The sequence below is a fragment of the Acipenser ruthenus genome, chromosome 7 (assembly GCF_902713425.1).
Source record: "Acipenser ruthenus chromosome 7, fAciRut3.2 maternal haplotype, whole genome shotgun sequence".
NCBI lineage: Eukaryota > Metazoa > Chordata > Actinopteri > Acipenseriformes > Acipenseridae > Acipenser > Acipenser ruthenus.
In genome coordinates this window covers 36,307,307-36,324,508 of record NC_081195.1, presented here as the reverse complement: position 1 = coordinate 36,324,508, position 17,202 = coordinate 36,307,307, and the positions used below count along the sequence as shown (strand labels likewise).

At 39.1% G+C, this 17,202-nt stretch overlaps 1 long non-coding RNA gene across 1 annotated transcript; it reads right to left on the bottom strand.

Annotated features, from left to right (window-relative positions):
- Positions 1–7,840: 7,840 nt before the first annotated feature.
- LOC117414669 (uncharacterized) lies at positions 7,841–13,352 on the bottom strand. The gene is made up of 10 exons (XR_009329287.1): positions 13,309–13,352; positions 12,144–12,218; positions 11,456–11,503; positions 10,966–11,004; positions 10,610–10,624; positions 10,010–10,036; positions 9,521–9,538; positions 9,041–9,073; positions 8,654–8,668; positions 7,841–7,868 (listed from the first exon to the last, which is right to left on the bottom strand). It is a non-coding gene; the product is annotated as an uncharacterized LOC117414669 (long non-coding RNA).
- Between the last annotated feature and the right edge of the window lie 3,850 nt (positions 13,353–17,202).

Sequence of the window (17,202 nt, the reverse complement as noted above, 5' to 3'; positions counted from 1 at the left end):
CCAGTAATCTGTGACACCTGCATGATGTGGGAAATCTGAGAAAACCCAGCAGAGCTAAACCAAGTGTGTGTAAAGTGCTGCACGATCCAGGACTTGCTTAAACTAGTAAGTATTCTAGAAATGGAGCTGCAGGAAATGAGACAGCATCAGGAGCTTGAAATTGAAATGGTGGAAATGACAAATGACTGCTTCCTAACGCAATTTGTCAAGGCACCGACTAGAGGGGAGGCATGCCTTGATTTAGTCTTTTCAAATAACGAAGACAGAATAACTAAAACAGAGGTCAGAGAACCATTGGCAAACTCAGACCACAATATGGTCTCATTTGAAGTGATTTTTAAAACCTAAAAAGTAATGACTAAAGCTAAGGTTTACAATTTTAGAAAAGCAAACTATGAAGGTATGAAAAAGAGGCTAACAGAAATAGATTGGAGTAAAATAGAGAAAACATCCACAGAAAAAGGATGGCTGTTTTTTATAAATGTAGTACTAGAGGCGCAAAACAATTACATCCCAAAAGTAGACAAATCTAAATCTAAAACAAAATAGCCAAAATGGTTTAATAGATCAATTAAAAAAGATATTCAGCGAATAAAGGCACTTTACAGAGCATTTAAAAGGGACCAAAAACAAAGTACACAGAAAGAGTACTTGGAACTGCAAATGCAAGTCAAAAAGGCCAAGAGAGAGATAGAAATGAACATTGCTAGGGGCTAAAACCAATTCCAAAATGTTTTTCCAATATTATAAAACCAAGAGGACATTCAAAGAGGAGGTTAGATGTCTAAGAGATAAAAATGGCAAAATCATAGACAAAGAAAAAAAAATAGCAAATATATTAAATGATTACTTTTCACAAGTTTTTACAAAGGAGGATACGGACAACATGCCCCACATGTCTACCTGTTCCTATCCAGTTTTAAATAACTTTAGCATAATAGAGACAGAAGTGTTAAAGAGACTAGGAGCTCTTAAAATAAACAAATCCCCTGGGCCGGATGAGATCCTCCCAATAGAACTCAAAGAAATGAAAGAAGTTATTTACAAACCACTAACCAAGATCATGCAACAGTCTCTTGACACAGGGGCTGTACCGACAGACTGGAGAATTGCAAATGTAATACTGATCCACAAAAAGGGAGACAAAACCTAACCAGGTAACTACAGACCAATAAGCCTGACTTCTATTATATGTAAACTTATGGAAACTATAATAATCCAAAATGGAAAATTACCTAACAGTATCCTGAGAGACAGTCAGCATGGTTTTAGGAAAGGGAGATCGTGTCTAACTAACCTGCTTGATTTTTTTGAGGATGCAACATCGACAATGGATAAACACTGTTGCAGCAGCAAAGGTCATTCAAAATGATCTAGACAGCATTCAGAACTGGGCAGACACATGGCAAATGACATTTAATAGAGAAAGTGTAAGGTACTGCACGCAGGCAATAAAAATGTGCATTATAAATATCATGTGGGAGATACTGAAATTGAAGAAGGAATCTATGAAAAAGACCTAGGAATTTATGTTCACTCAGAAATGTCTTAATCGAGACAATGTGGAGAAGCTATAAAAAAGGCCAACAAGATGCTCAGATATATCATGAAAAGTGTTGAATTTAAATCAAGGGAAGTAATGTTAAAGCTTTACAATGCATTAGTAAGATCTCATCTAGAATATTGTGTTCAGTTCTGGTCACCTCGTTACAAAAAGGATATTGCTGCTCTAGAAAGAGTGCAAAGAAGAGCAACCAGAATTATCCCGGGTTTAAAAGGCATGTCGTATGCAGTCGTATGCTAAAAGAATTGAATCCATTCAGTCTTGAACAAAGAAGACTACGGTGATCTGATTCAAGAATTCAAAATTCTAAAAGGTATTGACAATGTCGACCAAGGGGACTTTTTCGACCTGAAAAAAGAAACAAGGACCAGGAGTCACAAATGGAGATTAGCTAAAGGGACATTCAGAACAGAAAATAGGAGGCACTTTTTTACACAGAGAATTGTGAGGGTCTGGAACCAACTCCCCAGTAATGTTGTTGAAGCTGACACCCTGGGATCCTTCAAGAAGCTGCTTGATGAGATTCTGTGATCAATAAGCTACTAACAACCAAATGAGCAAGATGGGCCGAATGGCCTCCTCTCGTTTGTAAACTTTCTTATGTTCTTATGAAACTGGCATCCATTTTGGCTTTTGACCTCCCTGTGGGTCCAAAATGGTCGCCAGCAACCACTCACCATGGTCCTAAATCCACTGAGTTGCAGTAACGCAGGTACACCCCCTCACAAACAATACCTAAATGCATAAAAACCCCTGGGTGTGGGAATTTCAATTTTTGGTCTGTAATCAGTGATATAGAAACAATAGGCAGTCATGTGTGAAAATATTAGACCACTTTGTGCTTTAAACAGCTTCTAAAAAGTCTCATGGATTCATTGTATCATTAGTGGCTATGTGTTCCTTTTATCTTAATATTTTAAATGAATTGCATGCGTGGCCGTGTGACAAGGATGACTTGTGCAGTGCAAAAGAGTGTAATGTCCAGACTGTCGTTTCCCAACAATAATCCTTTTTATTTACAATAATAAGCCCCGCTACCAACGATGGTATTTGGGCGAAACAGCAAAAGGTTCTGGGTCCAAAAAGGTAAACAAAAAGACACTCCTTTAACCACAATCCTCCGTGCACGAAACTGCTCTTCCGGGGATTGTGGTGCGTGCGCTGTGCGGTGTTGTGCTGTGTGGTGAGGGGCATGCTCTGGGGTTAATGCTGGCTCTCAGGTTAAAGCCTCCCGTCCTCCTGCTCCTCTACGAAAACACAAACAAAACACGTAACACAAATAGAAAACAAACACCATCTCCGGCCGGTCGTCTCTCACTTTCTCAGCGCAAGGGGAGGTACTGACGTAGCTGCTTCCCCTTTGTACCCAGCAAACTCCTTCCTGCCCCGCAGCTGAGTGCAATGGAGTCGTCCTGAGTACTTGCAGCTACGCGCCCCTCCTAATATGGTTACCTTTCGGTTTCCACCTACCATCAAGGTGGCACATCTAGGAGGCAGCATACCTTCCCCCTTACACAGCGCCCTTTCTGGTTGGGAGGGAGATTTACAGCATTGACCCTTTCTCTCTCTATCACAGGCCGATTTAAAGTCATCAATTAAATTATACAATCACTAATTTGCCTATTTTGACAATTTTTCAAGATTTTCAGTTACAGTGGTTTGATTTCATGTGCAAGTCAAAACAACAGAAGCAATGGGTGTTCTAATAAACGTGCACTCTGCTGTATGTTTTTGTTGTTGTTGTTGTTGTTGTTGTTGTTGTTGTTGTTTGTTGTTTCTGTTAAGTAACACTGCCACCATGTAATAAAAAATCTCCCATTACATGCAGGTTTTATGGAATGGTGCCCTCTCCTTGCGAGGGATACCCTAATCTTGTACAGTACGTTCTTTTGCTGTCCGAATTTCCTTATTCTATTCAGTTGTGCTGCATGTGCAGTACCAAATTCTGACAGCATGGTGTAATGTCAGAAATGGCTGCCTTGTCAGATTGACTGTGCACTGGATGAATGCACTTGACCCAATTCAAACAGGAAATAAAGTCTGGAAAACTAAACATTCTATAGAAAAATGATATTAATTGTTGTAATAACTCTTATAAAAGTTTACAGCTGTATTTTTGCAGTTTTTCCCATGGTTATACTATGCATTTACCATAGCTTACCTTTTTTTTAATGTGCTTTACCATACCTATCTGTGCTGTACAATACTTATCTATACTTTACCATGCTTTCACTATGTTTTATTACACTTTGCTGTGCTTTTGTTATGGTAAACCTTTATGAAATAACCAAGGTTTTTTAAAAAAAGAAACTTTTTGATATAAATTGTGAACATATGTTATATGTTTCATATAAAACACATATGCATTGCACATGTGCATCTTAGTTTTGGAATGGACCTTTACAGGCATGTTCTATAATGTCTGATAAATTGACCAGTTAGGTCTGGATTCTCAATGCTATTTACTCCAAATTGTCAACAACACAATAGGAAACCACTTCAAACCACTACAAGCCCCTAAATTAAGTGTTTCAGCTATTTATGGTGGTTTGGTAAAACTGTTGGGTGGGTTTCTAGTTTCTGAAGAAAATGTGCTAGTGACGATTTGGATTAAAGAGCTTTGAGAATCGAGCCCTTTCTTTTTCTGGAAGTTTCTTTAGATTTAATTTGATTTGTTAAATGTTATGGGTGATGAATCCCTTATAAAAGTTTACCATGGTATTTTTGCATGGTAATTTGCAGTTCTCCCATGCTTTTCCCATGGTTGTCCAATATATTTACCATAGTCTACTATGGTTTTCCATGTTTTATTACAGTAATATACTTTATCATACCACTGTGGGCTTTACAGTGCTTACCTATGCTTAACCATGATCAAAGACCACAGTTGGTCTCCATCAGTATTTGGAAGTAATTCATTGGGAAGTAAATAAACAGACAAAATATTTGATGCTTGCATAAGTCTTTATTTTTGCATTTTGAGCAGAAGCTTTGGAAAACACTGTCATCCTGCAACAGGCAGCACTTTAAAGAAAGAAAGATTTTTTTTTTTTACAAGATTTAAAACAAAAATTCCTACTAACTTTTTTAGTTGATGCACAAAAGAATGAGTGATGGGTATGACATGTTTGTACTGTTTATAATGTTATAGTTCAGAGTTATTCTAATGCATTTGATTATTATGTAATAATAAGTGAAGTAGGTAAACGTTTCGGCTAATCGTACTGGGGAAAGCCAAAACGTTTGTCGACTGATTTTGTTCTGGATGAACCATTTACATGAACAGATTTGTTTGTCAATCCAGAAAAAAGAAAAAATCAATACTTTAAATATGTATTTGCTACATGCGGATGGAATGTGCATTGATCTACAAAGCAGTTGTCACCTGCAGGTCTATTTTAAACTGTATTAAACATTATGTATGGAACATAGTATTGCAAGGTGTTACTCTGTACATAAACTGAGCATTTAAAAATCTTTGCTGTTGTTGTTATTGCAGGAAGCGCAGTGCGTTGCAGGGTTGTGGAATGATGCATGCGTGCGTGTAAAGCATTGAAGAGGTCACTGCCTAGTGATCTCTTGGCCCTCTTTTACATATTCTTCCACCAGCGACGGTAAGTGCAACATGGTCTGCGTCTGTAATAGTGGTCTGCAAGAATAAGAAGTTGGTAATTGGCATTTATTTTAAAGGAGTGATATCGTAGGCTTTAAATTCCCTCTTTCTGTCGTCTTATAAGCCTGAGCAACCTTATTACTGGTCTCATTTGGTCAGCGTTAAAGTAATTATAAATCCATAAATGTTTTGCACTTCCATTAGCTACATAGATCTCAAATGTGCAGTGAGTCAAAGCATGTTACAGAGGAAGCAGACAATTGGTTAATGACAGGGAAGAAGCTAGTGAAGAGGGGGAGACAATTTCACTCTCCAGGTGAAATGACCCAAGAAGTCATTCTTGGCAGTCTAAAAGCATGGCTGTACATAGAAATGACTTTGCCTTGTCCAATACTAGATACAATGTTTTAAAATGAAAATGTTTGTTAGAATGTGTGTTTCTTTCAAAACAGCACATTTGAGACCTATATAATGAATAGAAGTGCGTGGCATAGAGCAGCTTGTTTTTTGAATACGCATAACCAGGTCCATAAGGCAATTTGTGTCAGACAGGTATGCACACTATGACAAAGTGGGGTTTCTTAATCGAATTACAAACTTTCCCAATCAAGAAACCTAAAAATGATAATGATGTAATTCTACCCCTTTACTCGATATGTTTTATACATCCCAGAGTTTACAGGCTGAATAGTGCATTTTCTATGACAACAGGGCAGAAGAGCACAGGACACAACCAGACCTGGTAACAAGGGGCTGTTCGCGTAATCAGGGTTCAGTTAATTAAGGTTTTTGCTGTAATTATAATTCTAAACTCCACAACAGTGCAATCTTTGAAAACCGATATGTGATTTCACTTTGAAAAGGTATCGCGCACCCCTCGCCATGCAGGGATGGAAATAAGACTCCCATTGCATAGCAGTTTGATCCATTCCTGGTTTTACTATGAGTTTACTAGGATACACCTAAGCTTGTTACCTGTAAACTGTGGCTAATCAAGCTCATAGTATATCCTGGAATGGGTGAAACTGCTATGCAGTAGGTCTTACAGTATTTCCATCCCATTCCCTGCCATGTCTATTAGAGTCCTTCTTGTTTTCCTAGACCCTTTCCAGTTAGACGTCCACTTAACACATGCTATGTCTTCCTGCTACTGTGTTAAATATGTATTCAGGATGAGACACTATCAAGCTTTACATAAAAACATATGATAATTTACGAATGAGAGGAGGCCATTTAGCCCATCTAAGCTCATCCAGTCCCGAGTAGCTGATTGATCTAAAAACTTTGTCAAGTTGGGTCTAAAGGATGAAGTGATTCTGCCCCAACAACATGACTAGGTAACCCATTCCATACCCTCACCACTCTCTTTCTGAAGAAGTGTCTCCTACCCTCTGTCCTGTCTATCTCCACTTACTTTCTAACTGTGTCCTCTGGTCCTGTTTCTGTATTGTGCATGTCTTGGTTACTGTTGACTATTTCAGTTCCTTCTAAGAATTGAAATACTTTAATCATGTCCCAACCTTTGGGGGACACCTATACCTGCAGACAAACATGGAAGAGAGGACCGCTCTATTTTGTCCTATTAAACCTGCAGGTCTTCAGAAATTAATTGCTGTGCCAACCGAATATGTGTAGCAAAAAACTTTTTTTTATGTTTAAGTGGAATACTTACTGTAACCGCATCTCCTGCTCCTCACTTAATTGTTAACATAAAAGAAAGAGAATATGTTATTTGATTTTTTTTAACAGAATACATTTAATTATATATATATATATATATATATATATATATATATATATATATATATATATATATATATATATATATATATGGAAGGGCAGCAGTGTATATATGTAGGGCAGCATAGAGTAGTGGTTAGAGCTCTGGACTCTTGACTGGAGGGTCGTGGGTCCAATCCCAGGTGGGGGACACTGCTGCTGTACCCTTGAGCAAGGTACTTTACCTAGATTGCTCCAGTAAAAACCCAACTGTATAAATGGGTAATTGTATGTAAAAATAATGTGTAAAAAATAATGTAATTGTATGTCAAAATAATGTGATATCTTGTAGCAATTGTAAGTCGCCCTGGATAAGGGCGTCTGCTAAGAAATAAATAATACAAATAATAATAATAATATATATATATATATATATATTTTTTTTTTAAATGTAACTTACCGCAAACTCTTTTAACTAAGAGAAGAGGGGGGAAAAAAAGTTAGCCAGTTACTCTGAAGCAATTTGATTAAAACCCTAACCCTAAAGAGAATTACCCTTTGAAATTCCTCTTCAGCACCAAACTGTTAGAAGCATATTACAGTAGTATTGCACAAATGAAACGAGCTGTGTTGTGTGATGCCCTGCCATTATGGATTGTGTCCCCTGTTGCTGAGATGAGATGAGGTTAAAAGCTCTAGAGCCACAAATGCAGACGAGCCCGGCTCTTTTTCATTGTGGTTACGACAGTTCACACCCAGCCTCGGCCCTGTTATATTAGCTTCAGTGCACAATCCTTCACCAGTGCAATTTATAGCACTCTGGGTAATTGGTATTTATCAGATTATTTAATGTAATATAGTCTTGATTAACAGACAGTGGATAAAGCTGGCACTACTGTACATACAATATCACATCACACCAAACAAAGAAATGAAAAAGACACTTACCCATTAAACAGCGCAAACGCAATTCTGAGGAAAAAACAGTATAGAAAATTAAAATCAGCTAAAATTGTACATTTGTATGCTTCAGTACCGTGCCTGGGTCATTTGTGTTAGGGTCTCAACTGATATGCAGCAAAGTTGGTAGAGAACAGGTGGGATCCTAATACCTGCTACACAAGAAGTCTTGATGGCAGGTTAAAGAAGCTTCAACAGGGTGAAAATAAAGGCTGGAAACAAAAAGATCCTCGAGAATGTGTGCAATAAGAGGTAAGAATAGTCTTTAAAGCCTTTATCACTGCCACTTTAACTACTCTGCAACATTTCTTACATTTTTATGACATGCACTGAGCAGCACCCTCAGTTGTAAGAGTTTACCACAGTATTTTCTGCTGTCTTCCCCATGCTTTTCCCATGGTTATACTATTCGTTTACCCTAGTTCGTATCCTGGTTTATTATGTTTATTAATATGCTTTACTATACTTTACAATGCTAAACTCTCCTTTATAACACTTTGCTATGCTTTTGCTATGGTGAACGTTTATAAGGGCAGTCACATGAAAAACGAGATCACCATTACCTTGATCCACAGTATGACATTCAGACATCCACAGATACCCTCCATTGCTCAAATATGTGGGCACACTCAATAACTTGTTCTAAAGAATGTCTAGCAAGTTTCAGCACAGTTGGACAAACGGTTGTCTAAATGTCTGTAAAAATATAAGTTCCAGAACCCCCTAGATTCTGACAACTTGTACTAAAGAATGTCATCCGCAAGTTTCCTGACAAATGACAAGTGTGCAATACTCACGATTTGAGCAATAAGCTGAAAAAGATAGGGAGAAGGGGAGAAGGGAGAGTTTAGTGACGTCTTGTCTTCATACAAACTGCACTTGAAGTATAGTTACACAGGTGTTAAACTGCGGGCCAGTTTGGTACTCAGTCTTGCTACATATTGGCAGCAATACCCCTTCACTGTATACAAATTCACGTTATTGATCAGTTGCTAATTTATAACAGTGATAAATCAATTTGCATGAAACAAAAAACTTCATGCAGGGCAGAACTGATTTCAGATAATCATGTCTTAATTTTACGAGATTTAATGGTATTTAATGCTAGGATATTAATAGACTTCATTTGAACAGGGTCACTGTGACTAAATATGTGGAGTTAAAAATTGTGCTTAAATACTTACGAATACTGTTGCCGGTGCAGCGGCGGTAATAATCTAGGGAAGAGATAAAACGTTAGTCTGTGTAGTAATTCATGTTTATGAAAGGCAGTGTGGATGGGAAGTGTGATATTGGGTTTACAACTGAGGAGTTGTATAGTTTAGTGGTTGGAGCTGAGGAACTGGAAAGCACTGTGGTTTAGAGGTTAGAGATGAGGAACTAGGAGGTTGTGTAGCTAAAGGTTCAAGTAGAGGGACAGGGTTGTGTAGTCTAGTGGTTAGACTTTGGGGACATGGGGTTGTATAGCTTAGTGGTTGGAGCTGAGGAACTGGGAAGCAGTGTGGCTTAGCGGTTAGAGATGAGGGACCGGGAAGTTGTGTGACAGAGGTTAGAGCTGAAGGACTGGGAGGTTGTACAGCCTAGTGGTAAGCGCTAAGGGACTGGGAAGCAGTTTGCCTAAAATGTTCGAGAAGCTATATTTTTAAATACAATGATATACTTACAATGCTGGCAAGATTCAGCTGGGGAAAAATAATTGTAGATAATTTAGAAACAGAAACTTTTTTTTACTATTATATATAATTTTCCTTTCTTTCGCTAAGCCTCTATGCCACGTGGTGTCAGGTGGGGTCCTAACCTGCTGCACGGGAAGTAGACTTGCATGTGAGTGTCTATCATCACAGTTACAATGTTGTGACACTGGTCAAAGTCAAAGTAAGTACGTTTTATAGAGATATTTTATTAAACTTCCAGGCATAGAAGGACGTGCCCAGAACACAATACTGAGTAATCAAACATTCCATAAACTGTTACCATTCAATAACCCCATAACTTACAACACATACAAAACATGTTAGATTATACATGCCAATACAGCCAAAATATTTGCTGGAGAGTAGTGTCTATTAAAATAAACAACAACAACAACACAAATAAAAATAAAGTAAAATAAAATAATAATAGCAAGTACGGACTGGATGTGTTCTACTTACTATAGTAGCAGGTGGTGGATCTGTAACCTGGAATATTTCAAATATAAACATAAATACCATAGTTTGATTAAAACCAATATAAAAACTCTATAAACATTTTTTTTTTAATGCAAATGTTAATGTTATAAAGCTAGCAACTAATTCCTTGATTAAATGTCCATTAGATGTCGCTCTAAAGACAGCACGTTCCCTAGGTTTATTATTATTAGACATTTCTCAATAATTTATTCTGTTGACGAGGTGCCCCCATTTCATTTCATCTTTAATAATATGCCCACCTGACTATGTCCACCTTTTATATCTTAGTAATTACTGGAATTGTGGTTTGAATGACAGCAACACAGGGTTTACATTTCTACTAAAAAATAGCGAAATTGATAGGTGTTAAATTGGCAATATCAGTTGTCTGTGTTTGGATATAACCCTAACATAGAACATACTTTGCTTTTCTTTACCATTAATTCATATTCAACCATTTTAACTCGACTGTTCGGTCAAATAAGGAGTCGTTCTACCCTTATTACAAACTACCCAACTTCAGAGTTTCTACAGTACGGAGCTACTGTTTAATTAGGGAATAGAGAATAAAACAATTCTTACCGTGTCTGCATCCAACTTGAAAGGGGAAAGAGAGAGCAATTCAGTAAATACTATTTCTTACACTCTTGCAATTTTATCACTGCTCCCCCCTTTCCTTTGTTGAATAAATTTTGGTTGTTTGTATTTAACAATATGGAGTATGCAGATACTGATGTGACCTACAGAAAAGGTACCAGGATGCAGCAATTTATCTATAGCATAGAAAAGTGAAGAACCACACATTTCTCAGCACAATAAAAGGGTGGGGGTGGGGGAAGGGGGTTGTTTGGGGGGTTGTAAATATTATATATAGTGAGTAACATCAGCATACATTATATTAATACAAATTTCTTTTAGTGTGACGCTTTTATACTTACGCCAGCGCTTTCCTTGTAGGCCTTTGTTCTCACTCCCCGCTATCACACACAGAGAGAGAGAGAGGGGACCTTGTCATTATTGTACTGCAGGGGTTCTCTTGTAGTTTGTGAGTAAGGTGTTCCCTTGAAACTACCCCCAAATTATACAGCTTCATCTACCAATTTCTACACCCCTAAACTATGAATCTGCTACAGCACACATAACACCACACCATATAACACAAATAACATTCCTTAGGATAGGATAATCTACAGCAAAGCTTGTTCTCCAAAATCTTTAGGATACATTTCTAGATATCATGAAATACATGTTTGCCATCACATATGTTTCTTTGAACACCTACAGCGTTTTACACACTTTGCCCCGCCAATTTCGAATCCTGCCCTCCACTAGCACATTAAACCGAGTACAAAGTCAGAAGCTTCATTTTCGCCCTGATGCAAAGGGCTTGAATAGCAGTCATGTCTCTGCTTGCCTCCAGCTACTCACCCAACTCTCTCTTCTCCCCCTGGCTTTCATCACTGTCATCTGCAAAGCCTGTTAAATCATAAAAGAACACACAGCTAAAGTGAGAGGTGCAGTTTACAACTCTACTGAGTGCCTGCTGTGCCAGCCTGGGCCACTTCAAAGAGTTTAACTCATGAACATTAGAGCTTATTATACTGTAAGTCATGTTCCCAACACAGCATACTAATAGAAACTACAATACAATATGCAATACAATAGGGATTTCTGCCATGAAACACCTCAAAGCGCTGTACAGAAATATATATTTAATAAAAAAAATGCCACATATGCATGGTACCTGAATGCCCTCCTAACTCCCACCGTTATGAGCCAAGCCTTCTAGCAACTGCACTTAAAAATCTGTCAAAAGCGCAATTTTAAATTCTGAACGTACCATTACCATAAATGCCCCACCAGGAAAATATAAACAGCTGCCTTTTATCAACTTCATTGAAAAAGAGCTAAAGATATTTTGGATATAGAAAAACAGGTTTTCAATAAAATTTCTACTGATTGTATTGGCTTTTTTTTTAATCTATAAACTAAAACCACATCCCGGTAACAACTTATGATGCCAAATCCGTATTTGCTATTTTTTTTAATGAGCCTTTAAAATACGCAGTTTTACAGCCTGCCTGTGCCTGGCGGTGGGATTGGCTTGGACACTCACCCATTTCACGCTTCTGTTCTAGATCGTCCACCAGTCCGTCCAGTTTACCCTTTTGCCCCAGCAAATCCCTTTCATCTGTGGAAAAGAAAACATTGAATACGTTTAGAGTTTAAACGTTTAAAATAAATAGGCAGGTGTAATGAATCTCCTCCTGGCGGGTGATCAGTTAATAATACTGACATCAGCATAAGACCCGTACGTACCTCTCCACTACAGAGCTTGCTTTGTTGCTGAATGGCAAGATATTCCTCTTTTTTGCAGTTTGCACCCAGCCCTTGCCTTACTATTCAATTCACTGGTCTGAGATGCCAATTCATTACACAGGCCAAATATAGGTGTAGTAAATGCACAGTGTACCGTAGGCCAATTTATTTCGTATTCAATATTTCTTCAGTCTTTCCATATACAATGAAATGCTGTAAACACTCTTATACACAAATACATGATGCAGTAAGTGATGGATGACTTCTCATGATGGCTTTTCTGATTGGATACAATTATTCCCAGTATCGCAACATTTAAATGTTTAAATGTGTTCATTGATACATTATTATAATGTTTTTATTATTTTAATTTAGTGTGCCAATTATTTTACCCCCGATTTTGTCCCCAATTTGAAATGTCCAATAATTTTTCCCCTCACCACAGCAATTCCCCACACAGCTCAGGAGAACTGAAGGTTTAGTGGGCGTCCTCTGATGCCATGGCCGAGCATACTTTTTCTTTTACACCCAGGAACTCTAGAGCAGATTTAAGTGAACAACCGGCCTCTGGAGGACAAAGGCCAGCCCTGCAGGTGTCCGCTTTTGAGCTCACTGGGCGCCTGGCCAGCAGGGTTGCTTCCCTAACCCACGGAAGTGCCATAGCCAATGCGACGCTCCCTTCGGAATCCACAGCGAAGACCGGCCACTTTGCACAGCTAGGATGCAAACCTGTGCTGTATGACTCACCCTGCACACAACCCCGCTGTGCTTTTAACAGGTGAGCCACTCTTAGAAGATTATTCTTTGAACACCTACAGCGTTTTACCCGCTTTACCCCGGCCATTTCAAATCCTGCCCTCCGCTAGCACATTAAACCGAGTACAAAGTCATAAGTTTCATTTTCGCACCGATGCAAAGGGCTTGAATAGCAGTCGGGTCTCTGCTTGCCTCCAGCTACTCACCCAACTCTCTCTTCTCCCCCTGGCTTTCATCACTGTCATCCGCAAAGCCTGTTAAATTGTAAAAGAACACAAGCTAAAGTGAGAGGTGCAGTTTATAGCCCCACTGAGCGCCTGCTGTGCCAGCCTGGGCCACTTCAAAGAGTTTAACTCATGAGCTGATTATACTGTAAGTCATGTTCCCAACACTGCCTACTAATATCAGCTACAATACAATGTGCAATGCAATAGGGATTAATAAAGTGCCTGCCGTGAAACACCTCAAAGCGCTGTACAGATAATATACTGAAATGCCTTGTCAAACATATAGGTTTTTAATCTTGATTTAAAAATTGCCACATATGCATGGTACGTGCCCTACCTCCCACCGTTATGAGCCAGGCCTTCATAGCAAATGCACTTAAAAATCTGTTAAAAGCGTAATTTTATATTGTAAATGTACCATTACTATAAATGCCCTCCGGGAAAATATAAACAGCTGCCTTTTATCAACTTCACTGAAAAACAGCTGTAGATATTTTGCATATAGAAAAACAGGTTTTCAATAAAGATTCTACGGATTGTATTGTTTTTTTTACAATACACAGCTAACGAAAAGAAAACGTTGAATACATTTAGAGTTTAAACGTTTAAAATAAATATGCAGGTGTAATGAATCTCCTCCTAGCAGGTGATCAGTTAATAATACTGACATCAGCATAAGACCCGTACTTACCTCTCCACTACAGAGCTTGCTTTGTTGCTGAACGGCAAGATGTTCCTCTTTTTTGCAGTTTGCACCCAGCCCTTGCCTTACTATTCAATTCACTGGTCTGAGATGCCACTTCATTACACAGGCCAAATATAGGTGTAGTAAATGCACAGTGTACCGTAGGCCAATTTATTTCGTATTCAATATTTCTTCAGTCTTTCCATATACAATGAAATGCTGTAAACACTCTTATACACAAATACATGATGCAGTAAGTGATGGAAGACTTCTCATGATGGCTTTTCTGATTGGTTTCAATCGTTCCCAATATGGCAACGTTTAAATGTTTAAACGTGTTAAATGATACATTATTATAATGTTTTTATTATTTTAATTTAGTGTGCCAATTATTTTACCCCCGATTTTGTCCCCAATTTGAAATGTCCAATAATTTTCCCCCTCACCACAGCAATTCCCCAAACAGCTCAGGAGAAGTGAAGGTTTAGTGGTGTCCTCCGATCCCACAGCCGAGCCAGCTTCCTCTTTTACACCCAAGAACTTGAGAGCGGATTTCAGCGAACAACCAGCCTCTGGAGAGAAAAGGCCAGCCCTGCAGGTGTCCGCTTTTGAGCTCACTGGGCGCCTGGCCAGCAGGGTTGCTTCCCTAACCCACGGAAGTGCCATAGCCAATGCGACGCTCCCTTCGGAATCCACAGCGAAGACCGGCCACTTTGCACAGCTAGGATGCAAACCTGTGCTGTATGACTCACCCTGCACACAACCTGGCTGTGCTTTTAACAGGTGAGCCACTCTTAGAAGCTTATGTTTCTTTGAACACCTACAGCGTTTTACCCGCTTTACCCCGGCCATTTCAAATCCTGCCCTCCGCTAGCACATTAAACTGAGTACAAAGTCATAAGTTTCATTTTCGCACCGATGCAAAGGGCTTGAATAGCAGTCGGGTCTCTGCTTGCCTCCAGCTACTCACCCAACTCTCTCTTCTCCCCCTGGCTTTCATCACTGTCATCCGCAAAGCCTGTTAAATTGTAAAAGAACACAAGCTAAAGTGAGAGGTGCAGTTTACAACTCCACTGAGCGCCTGCTGTGCCAGCCTGGGCCACTTCAAAGAGTTTAACTTATGAGCTGATTATACTGTAAGTCATGTTCCCAACACTGCCTACTAATATCAGCTACAATACAATGTGCAATGCGATAGGGATTAATAAAGTGCCTGCCGTGAAACACCTCAAAGCGCTGTACAGATAATATACTGAAATGCCTTGTCAAACATATAGGTTTTTAATCTTGATTTAAAAATTGCCACATATGCATGGTACGTGCCCTACCTCCCACCGTTATGAGCCAGGCCTTCATAGCAAATGCACTTAAAAATCTGTTAAATGCGTAATTTTATATTGTAAATGTACCATTACTATAAATGCCCTCCGGGAAAATATAAACAGCTGCCTTTTATCAACTTCACTGAAAAACAGCTGTAGATATTTTGCATATAGAAAAACAGGTTTTCAATAAAGATTCTACGGATTGTATTGTTTTTTTTTACAATACACAGCTAACGAAAAGAAAACGTTGAATACATTTAGAGTTTAAACGTTTAAAATAAATATGCAGGTGTAATGAATCTCCTCCTAGCAGGTGATCAGTTAATAATACTGACATCAGCATAAGACCCGTACTTACCTCTCCACTACAGAGCTTGCTTTGTTGCTGAACGGCAAGATGTTCCTCTTTTTTGCAGTTTGCACCCAGCCCTTGCCTTACTATTCAATTCACTGGTCTGAGATGCCACTTCATTACACAGGCCAAATATAGGTGTAGTAAATGCACAGTGTACCGTAGGCCAATTTATTTCGTATTCAATATTTCTTCAGTCTTTCCATATACAATGAAATGCTGTAAACACTCTTATACACAAATACATGATGCAGTAAGTGATGGAAGACTTCTCATGATGGCTTTTCTGATTGGTTTCAATCGTTCCCAATATGGCAACGTTTAAATGTTTAAACGTGTTAAATGATACATTATTATAATGTTTTTATTATTTTAATTTAGTGTGCCAATTATTTTACCCCCGATTTTGTCCCCAATTTGAAATGTCCAATAATTTTTCCCCTCACCACAGCAATTCCCCAAACAGCTCAGGAGAAGTGAAGGTTTAGTGGTGTCCTCCGATCCCACGGCCGAGCCAGCTTCCTCTTTTACACCCAAGAACTTGAGAGCGGATTTCAGCGAACAACCAGCCTCTGGAGGGAAAAGGCCAGCCCTGCTGGTGTCCGCTTTTGAGCTCACTGGGCGCCTGGCCAGCAGGGTTGCTTCCCTAACCCACGGAAGTGCCATAGCCAATGCGACGCTCCCTTCGGAATCCACAGCGAAACCGGCCACTTTGCACAGCTAGGATGCAAACCTGTGCTGTATGACTCACCCTGCACACAACCCCGCTGTGCTTTTAACAGGTGAGCCACTCTTAGAAGCTTATGTTTCTTTGAACACCTACAGCGTTTTACCCGCTTTACCCCGGCCATTTCAAATCCTGCCCTCCGCTAGCACATTAAACCGAGTACAAAGTCATAAGTTTCATTTTCGCACCGATGCAAAGGGCTTGAATAGCAGTCGGGTCTCTGCTTGCCTCCAGCTACTCACCCAACTCTCTCTTCTCCCCCTGGCTTTCATCACTGTCATCCGCAAAGCCTGTTAAATTGTAAAAGAACACAAGCTAAAGTGAGAGGTGCAGTTTACAACTCCACTGAGCGCCTGCTGTGCCAGCCTGGGCCACTTCAAAGAGTTTAACTCATGAGCTGATTATACTGTAAGTCATGTTCCCAACACTGCCTACTAATATCAGCTACAATACAATGTGCAATGCAATAGGGATTAATAAAGTGCCTGCCGTGAAACACCTCAAAGCGCTGTACAGATAATATACTGAAATGCCTTGTCAAACATATAGGTTTTTAATCTTGATTTAAAAATTGCCACATATGCATGGTACGTGCCCTACCTCCCACCGTTATGAGCCAGGCCTTCATAGCAAATGCACTTAAAAATCTGTTAAATGCGTAATTTTATATTGTAAATGTACCATTACTATAAATGCCCTCCGGGAAAATATAAACAGCTGCCTTTTATCAACTTCACTGAAAAACAGCTGTAGATATTTTGCATATAGAAAAACAGGTTTTCAA